This window comes from Halyomorpha halys, unplaced genomic scaffold (genome assembly GCF_000696795.3).
Source record: "Halyomorpha halys isolate HHAL.00 unplaced genomic scaffold, Hhal_1.1 Scaffold254.1, whole genome shotgun sequence".
Lineage (NCBI taxonomy): Eukaryota > Metazoa > Arthropoda > Insecta > Hemiptera > Pentatomidae > Halyomorpha > Halyomorpha halys.
The window spans coordinates 720798-730333 of NW_027109499.1; the positions used below are offsets into that span (position 1 = coordinate 720798).

Below are 9536 nucleotides of genomic sequence, written 5' to 3' on the forward strand. Positions count from 1 at the left end.
AATTTATATTTTAATAACAAAAGCAGAAACAATAAATGTAAAAAAAATAATATAATAATACTGATGTATTCTTACCTAACATTCTCTTAATTGTTAGTCTCAGACTTTAATATTAATGTACAAGAGTAACCGAATTTCGATTATGATTAATAGTTAGATAGTTAATTTTGATCTACTAATATAAAATACATTTTTATAAATCACACCAATAGTTCCTCTTTATTTATGGTGTGATTTATAGAATTATAAATTAGAAAATTATAAATTTTAGCTTTCCATTAATTTACACAAAATAACAAAAAGGTTACCTTACCCTGTCCCCTAGGTTAAGAATTACATGCAAGTATTGCATAGCTTTTAATAAATAATTTATTTTTTATATTTTATTATGTTCCTATAATTATTAAAACACAAAAGTGCTTAATTCGTTAGTTTTTATCTTAAAAATACTCGGGAATACCACGCTCCCGCTGCAGTATCTAAAATTTAGATAAGGACCACGGTAATATTGGGAATAAATAAAATGGTTAGGATTCTTGGGTATCTTGATTTTCTTTCTTCCCATCGCAGCTTCATGATCCTGGACTGCCTTTCTTTTCTTTCTTTGGACCATTTCGTACCCCTCTTTTTTCCTCTTCTAATATTGGTGAGATTCTTCAGTGTTTTCCTGCATGTGTCTCTATTTAGACAGTAGGTATCTGAAATTTTAATGTTCTTCAATTCTCCCCTCATTTGCCTAATGTATCCTCCCATGCTTTTGTAGCTAAAAATTTTGTTAAAGATAGTTTTGTTCAATCTTTCCTCCTTCATCCTCTGCATGTGCCGATAGAACATCAGCCTTCTGCTTCTTATTTCGGTTTCTAGGTCTTTGATTTTTCTGTAGATCTCTTCATTACATCTCCACCCGTAACCTTCTTGTGTTTTCCTGGGCCCATAGATTTTTCTTAAGATCCTCCTTTCTATTTTTAGCAGCTTTTCCAAGTTGGGTAAGCATGTGGTCTCCACCCCGTATAAAATCACAGGCCTTACCACAACTTTGTAATGCCTTAACTTTGCATTGGAGGAGAGGTTCGTTCTAATTTTAGAAAATAAAATAAAATTTACGTATTTTATTTTAAAATTTTATTTATTTTATTGTATTCTTTTTTTCTCATGTACATAGTTTGATTTGTTCTTCTGTTTAGATATGTATAGAATTAATATTTATTTAAATATAATTTTGGTATGAATGTGATCATTTATCACTATAATTTATTGCCCAAGGTTGGGGAGGTTGAACACTTATCAATAAAAAAAATAACATATGTCTACAAAATTAACCGTTTAGAATTTGAGGTGAAAAAACAAAACCATAATAGAAAGACCTAAAATTTCTAATTCGTTACTTTATCAATGACCGTTAGAAATGTATTTCGGTGTTAAATTTGGATTCATGTATCCATGTTACATATAAGTTTTGTGCAAAATTTGAAAACTAAAATTTTTTTTTTTTTTGTTTATGGTAAATTAAAGATTGAGTAATAAAAATATTTGAAACCCTTGCATGTTATTTTGATTGTTATATGCACGTGGCATATATTTAAAAATATCTCTAATTGGGTAATAAATAAACGAGCAGTAGAAGTTACAGGCATAATACAATACTTTCAAAATAAAAAATTCAATACTTTCTTTATTAACGAGATTATGATCCAAGTATAATTTTTAAGAGGATTAGGCTAAAGACTATGGACTAGGCTCAGACGACCTTGAGGCCGAACAAGGATGTCATAACTGGAATACGACGATCTTTTGTGAAAGAGGTTAAACATCTCAGCCAATCCAGGAACAAGGTAAGAAACCTGGAGTTGTGGCAATCCTGCCTGGACTTTTCACTTGCAGTGTAGAATAATGCATAAGAAGAGAACATGGCGCAACCTTCAAAAGCTGTGGTAAAGCATTTCAAGAGCTTACTATAATCAAAATTGCTTATAAGCGCTATTTAGAGGGGCCATTTATCCGAAAATTTTAAAGGTACCTCTATAGGTTTGCCAAACAATGGCAAATTCGCGCATGCACTCGCGTTTAGATGGAATATTTGGCTTGGCTAGTACAACTTAGTCCATGGTTTAATTAATTAGAGAATTTCACCAACCTTTGTATTCAATAATTAAATCTTGTTTATGGTTGTAAATTTTAAAATTCTATCGAATCAATGTAAATACATTGTTTCAAATCTTGTTAATTTTTTCAGAGAGATATTTATTTATTGATAAATATTACAATCTGCCACAACTTGGGCGATGAGCAATAGTGATAATTGATCACTTCCATACTAAAATTATAAAATAAATAAAAAAATATAATTCATTTAAAATTTGTTGAGGTTAATGAATTCCATTTTTGAATGGATATAATGAAATCATGAGGTTTTAAAGTGCATGAATATGGGACAGTGGTCTCGAAACGTTGTACAATGTTAGAAATAAATATTTCATTCAAAAATGGAAGTCATTAACCTCAAAAAATTTTAAATGAATTGACACACCGGACTTCCTATAGAGGTAATCCAAAAAATATAATAAATAATACAAAAAATATATAAATGAAAGAAAAATTTCAATATGTATATAAACCGAAAGATAAATAAAATGAACATAATTAATTAATAACACGAAGTAGTAAGGAGAAAGTAAAATAAGAAAAATAAATAAATTGAAGCAATATATCAAAAAATAAAAACACTACTCACATTTACACTAATATGTACAATTGGGGTATTCATTATCTTCAGTTTAACATGTTAAAAAGAAAAACTTATGTTAAATGGAGAAATATTTCCTTCTATCACCATGTTAAAACGATATAACATGTAACATGGTTGAGAGTCTGTTACTAGGTCTGTTAAATGAAGAATGGCGTCACACAACAGACCAGCTGAGCTCGTTACCGTTTTGTTTGTTGTGTTAGGTTACTTGCTCGTAGTTTGTGTTTTGATTGTGTTAGTATTGTTTTGGATGTTTTTGAAAGTAATAAATGGATGATAATAATAATAATGTAATGACAGTTGTCAACTTGCTCATCTTTATTCTCTTCCACAAAGTCAGAAGATCAACAAGGCACTCAATAGCCAAACTTTTACACAACTTCTACTTTTCACTTACTTTATGCGTGTTGTAATAAATTACTTTAATGAAAACTTAGAAGTAAACAATAACAAAGAGTTTTGGAAGGAAAGGTTATAAAACAAGTTGCTCTAAAATCCGCTAGGAGCTCTTATGTATTTAACATTTAACATGACTTTAAATAAGGCTGTTCACACTCCTATACTTATAACATTTAGCATGGTAAAACATTTTAAATTTAACACATCATGAATACTCCTAATATTTACAGCCTCGACGATCCTCGAGCCCACTCTACCCCAACGTGTGGGGTTCAGCAGTGCTCTTGAAATCCCATTTCACCGCGTCACTGGTAATAAATCTTGTCCATTAACTTTATCAGTTTATTTTTGATTTAAGATAGCACAAATATATGTTTATTAAGACATTATATTATAGATATTTATATTAATAAGTTTCTGATAAAAATTATGAAACGAAAGTTGAATATATGTATAGGTTATGTACTAATACTTATATGAATTTTGATCATCTACGATGATTTTTTTTTGTTCCTTTTTATAATGAATATTCAATATTATGGCTGATATACGTGAAAAGAACATACATTTTTTTGCATTTGTGCAAGTCTTGAATTTGAGACAAGTGGCAAACATGTAGATGTATCATAAGAAATAAGCCAAATTACATAGTTCATATCCTTGTTATTTTTTTTATTACGATGGCTATGTGGAGGTAGCTGCGATTCGTAAGCTGGAACCAAAGGGCCAATTGAATCACCAAATTACCTCGATTCGTTATATAACGATTAAAATATATAGATCCTTTATTTTATCGTATTCTTATCAAACTTTTTTTTTTTTTTAATGAGAAGAAAAACAAATATCGTATGGTATAAAAACAAATATAGTGTGGTAGGTTAATATATCGTAAATATATAATTTTTATTTCTAGTTATATATTATAATGACCGCCGCTTAGCTAAGTTCAATAAAACCAACTGTTGCAATAAAATCCTCCCGATAACTATTAACCCTCTAGATGGTGATGACGGCAGCCCGCCCACTGGATCGACGGCCTACGTAGCACCTCTGGTATCTTGGAGGTCCTTAACATCCCAGGACATTTCTTCCTTAAGGATACGATAATTGTCCTGCTAATTGGGAGGCCCATTATGGTCCCTGCCCCTTCCATCTTGTGATAGTGAATTGTCCAATTCCCTCTTCTTCCTGAGCAATTTATCGTCAAGCAGCAAGCCAATTTGACGCTTTTCTCTCGTGAATCTTAGTATAAAAAATAATCATTATTTTTTTTCTAATTTTAATTAAATTAAATTTCTTTAAAAAAATTAAGTTTAATTTGCGGAAAATCCAAGCCTAAAAAATCATCTTTCTTTGTTGATAAATAGTTGAAAGGATATTGCTTAAATTATTATTATTATTATTTTATTTAAAAATGGGAAACCATTCTATACCACAACCATTATTGTTTCTTGGAGAGGCCGTTTGATGAGTTCTCTGTTAGTCTATAAATCTGAAGTAACTTTTAAAATTCCGATCAGATCCGTTACTTAAATCTGGACAAACGACTGACATGGAATCCTCATACAAGACTGAAAAGACAGGAAACTGCTCGTCGATTCCGACTATTACAACATTTACTAGACAAACGGTCCAAACTTCCAATCCACTACAAAAGACTGATCTACATGACTATTATAAGGCCTATCTGGACATACGGAATTGAGCTATGGGGCTAAAATCCTTCGTCAAATTCTTAATGCTCCTTACTTAGTCACAAATCAAATCATCCATCAGGACCTCAATGTCCCCTATGTTGCCGATTTAGCAAGAGCCAGATACCAATCCTTCCATAATAAACTTCCCAACCACCCAAACCAACTAGTTTCTAATCTGGCTTCTCCTTCACTACCTAATAATCCTCCTAGACGTATGAAAAGAAGATGGCCTCTAGATCTTCTCCTTTAGAAATGTTTTTGGAGTTCTATTGATGGTTAGATTCTCCACATGTTTGTATCATGTCATAATATCACTTACAGCAAATATACTTGATGAATATATATGTATACAGTTGTAAATAAAAATAGATAAATTATTAAAAAAATCCGACCAGTCTTACGTAAAGTCATCATTCAAAAAACCCAGACTGATTCAAATAAAGCTTCATTCTTTTTCCTTGCTGATTCAAAAAGCTTGTTTGAGTATCATTGGTGTTATTCCTGCGAGAGCAGTACGATGTAAATTAATTTATAGCGATAAAATTAATAATTCAATTAACAAAACTCAACTAAATACAAAATAATATATAAATAATTGAAACAACTTGTGAAGCGAATAGTAATGATATGAATTTACAAAATATAATAAGCCAATGAATCCTTAATTATGGAATGAAATTGATCAAAAATAAGAATATATGTATATATGGTTGACCGAAAAGATTTAAATATAGGTAGATGGTCAGGGTTGCGGTAAAAAAAAAGAAGAACAAATAGTTTAAAACTATTTTACTGTCCGACGTTTCGCCCCACTTTGCAGGGCTTTATCAGGGCTGTTCAAAGCGAACGGTTGAACCAAGTGAAGAGTTGTGAAAGATGTATCTTTTTTAGAGCCCCGTAGATTATGCATCATATTATATATATGAATATATGGTTGACCGTAAAGATTTAAATATAAGAAGATGGTCAGGGTTGCGGTAAAAAAAAAAGAACAAATAGTTTAAAACTATTTTAATGTCCGACGTTTCGCCCCACTTTGCAGGGCTTTATCAGGGCTGTTCAAAGGGAACGGTTGAACCAAGTGAAGAGTTGTGAAAGATGTATCTTTTTTAGAGCCCCATAGAATATGCATCATATTATATATATATGTATATATAGTTGACCGTAAAGATTTAAATATAAGTAGATGGTCAGGGTTGTGGTAAAAAAAAAGAACAAATAGTTTAAAACTATTAGTGAAGAGTTGTGAAAGATGTATCTTTTTTAGAGCCCCATAGATTATGCATCATATTATATATATGTATATATAGTTGACCGTAAAGATTTAAATATAAGTAGATGGTCAGGGTTGTGGTAAAAAAAAAGAACAAATAGTTTAATACTATTTTAATGTCCGACGTTTCGCCCCAATTTCCAGGGCTTCATCAGGGCTGTTCAAAGCGAACGGTTCAACCGTCGTTCTTGTTCGTCGAAAACGTCGGACATTAAAATAGTGTTAAACTATTTGTTCTTCTTTTTTTTGACCGCAACCCTGACCATCTATTTATAATTAAAAATAAGAATAAAATATATAATAAATATAATTTATAGTTTAAATGAAATAATTTGTATCCAAGTAGAATCTCTTTATCACTTCTTCAAATGTCTAACGTTTCGGCCAATCAGGCCATCCTCAAGAACAATATAGCTGCAATTGTATCACAGCAAAGTAGAACAAACTGTAGACAATAGGCATGACTTTGCAGACCACAAAGTTCTGTAATTATTATGGATTTCTAAGTTATACAGAGGTGCTGAATTAAATGGAATCTTTATTTTTTTTTTATATATATAATAATTTCAGGTGCAAAAATATAAATCTTAATTTTTCCATCATTAAAATCATTTTTCATATAAATAAAATATTATTCTGAATCATAGTGGTTAATATGATTAATGTTATCACCTTATTTTTGTTACAGCTTCCAACAAAGCCTCTGACTTCATACGTCTCTGTACGTCAATAAAACGTTGCTACAATATGTAAGTTAAGGAACCGGTATTATAAATTTAAACAATTGCCCCTTGCCCAACTATAGGTTCAGTCACTTTAGACGTGTGGTTGCATATGTTCACATTCCCTTACAATTTTATAGAAAAGGAACCCAATAAAAACGACTAGGTTCTAAGAAGGCCCCTGAGACCCTTCTAACAGCCCTTTCAAACCCTTAGTATCCTGTGTCAATAGCAAGGGCTGACACTTAAGCAGGTACAAGGTGTCATCTCACAATGGACTTGGATCAGTCTAACTATTTTATGTTTAACATATGTAAGTCAGTTCCCACAAGTCCTTAGGTCATGGTCTCTCACACCCAATTTCATGGAAGCCTAGCCACCCTGTTTCTAGTCACGCCTTTTTCCCCCTCCCAGATATTTACTTCTAAATTTCATAGGCTCTCTAGGCCCCGCCTAATTTCCTAAATTATCTGATTGGTCCAAACCCCTTCTCCTATTTTCACTATTCTTCCTACCCCCTCTTCTCAAGTTTACATATATATTTCCTGGCACTAGATAGCTATGTAAGAAGAGAGACACTCTGTAACAGTGAAAGTAACATGTAGTTCTTGTAAATATGTTAGAATAAAGTCATTTTAGTCTTCACTGATTTTTATGTTAATTTGTACATGATTATGAGAAAATACTCTCGTCACAAACATCAACAAAGTTCATTTTTCCCAGTATATCAAAAATGTGCAAACGTTTTTGTGCAATTTTTCCGGTATTGAATTGGAATTTACTCTAGAAATTTAGAAAAAAATATTTCAATTAACAAATCTACTTCTGAAAAACTATATGTACACTAACTTTCGTTGGGACTTGGCCAAAATATTTTTTTTTTTTAGATAGTTAAAAAAAAATCAACTAGTAAAAACCCAGTTTTCGTTAAAGCAGAAATAACGTCTGTAAGATTAGGTCTACGGCTCACAAATATTGTTTGATGGTAGAACTAATTACGGTGAATTCGTTTATAGACATTTTTAAAAAAAAAATATTTATTGGTATTTACAACTGTACATAAATACATCAAGTAAATTTGAGGAAATCATAATGGTATGGTACAAGCGTGTAAAGAAACTACCCAATGGTAGCACTCTAAAAACATTTTTATAATATAAGGTCTCGAGGCCATCTTCTTTTCAGACGCCTCGGAGGATTGGCCGGAATAAAAGAGGAAGCCAGATTAGAAACTAATGGGTTTCAGTGGTTTGGGAGTTTTTAATGGAAGGATTAATATATGGTTCGAGCTAGATTGGTTACAAATGAAACATTAAGGTCTTTGGGGATGATTTTATTTGTGACAAAGTAAAGAGCATTGAGGATTATGGATTGGATACGAGAGGAATTCCAAAGTTTAGAGAAGCCCCAAAGCTCAACTTCGTATGTTCAGATTGACCTTATTACAGTCATGTAGATGAGTCTTTTGTAATGAATTGGAAGTTTAGACCGATTGTCCAGTATAACCGTTTGTGCTGTAATAGTCAAAATCGACGTGCAGTTTCCAGTCTTTTCAGTCTTGTGTGGTGATTCCAGGTTAGTCGTTTGCCAGATGTAGTTCACGGTAGCGGATCTGTTCGACAGAGGTAAGATCAATATTATTAAAGGAGACTGTAAGGCAAGTAGGTTTACGAGGAAGGGTAAAGGTGATTTGGTGGGATTTGTTAGGATTCAAAAAAACATTAAACAGCAAAGTGCAGTTACTATCAGAGTTCATATTTTTCAATTGATTGAAAGGATTTTGGATTATAAGGATAAGAGAGGAGTTCGAAGGTTTAGTGGAGCCCCAATGCTCAACGCCGTATGTTCTTTTATATTTATAATAATAATTATAGGCCTTATAATTGTCATGTAAATCAGTCTTTTGTAATGAATTGGAAGTTTTATATAGGCATTTGAGTGTAAGAAACTACACTCATCAACATGATTAGACACATTTCACTTTTTATGTTGTTTTTTTTCACATTATCCGTCGCCCAAATTTGTTGTCTTTTTGACTAATGATCAAGATCCACCAAATATATATTTCGTTGTCCGTTAAAAAGGCTCATTTTATAAAATAATAAACCTAACTCTGAATCATGTGAACTTCTCTATAGATGAAACTGCCAAAGCGAACTATTTGTTAGTACGACCGGATCGAAGAGGTGGCGTACAACAGGTGGCAGGTGCAGATTACAGCAGGTGAGAGCAGAGATGTCAGCGAGGCCATGCTCTGACCCAAATAATGGCATCGCCATCTCTCAATATGGCCATGTTTTGGCACCCCGTGTTCTAGCCTCATCTCCTCAGCTGTTTTCCTTATAGCCAGCTGGGAATAAAACAGCTGTTCTGTCCCAAAATCATTTTCATTCAGGTATTTAAAGGCATCGAAACTTTTAAGGGATCCTCATAAAGATAATGACGTCCATTGAATTGTGTCTTTGTCTCGTTCGTCAGTTCATATATTTTTTCCCTTACAGTAGCCTTCACTTTCACATTACTTTTCCGTAGCAGTATTTTTTTTCATACATTAGGAAAAATTAATTAGCAACCCTTTTATATACAACTCTCTTAATAAATATATATAATTTTTTTTAAATAATTTATTTATTGCTATTTACAACTGTATACATATATACTATCAAGTAAATTTGCTGTAAGTGATATTATGACATGAT

At 32.0% G+C, this 9536-nt stretch overlaps 1 protein-coding gene across 3 annotated transcripts in view; it reads right to left on the bottom strand.

The window, feature by feature from the left end:
* The window catches only part of mrj (DnaJ heat shock protein family (Hsp40) member B6 mrj), a 376384-nt gene that overhangs the window by 140344 nt on the left and 226504 nt on the right, over window positions 1-9536 (bottom strand). The gene's annotated exons all lie outside the window — the stretch shown is intronic.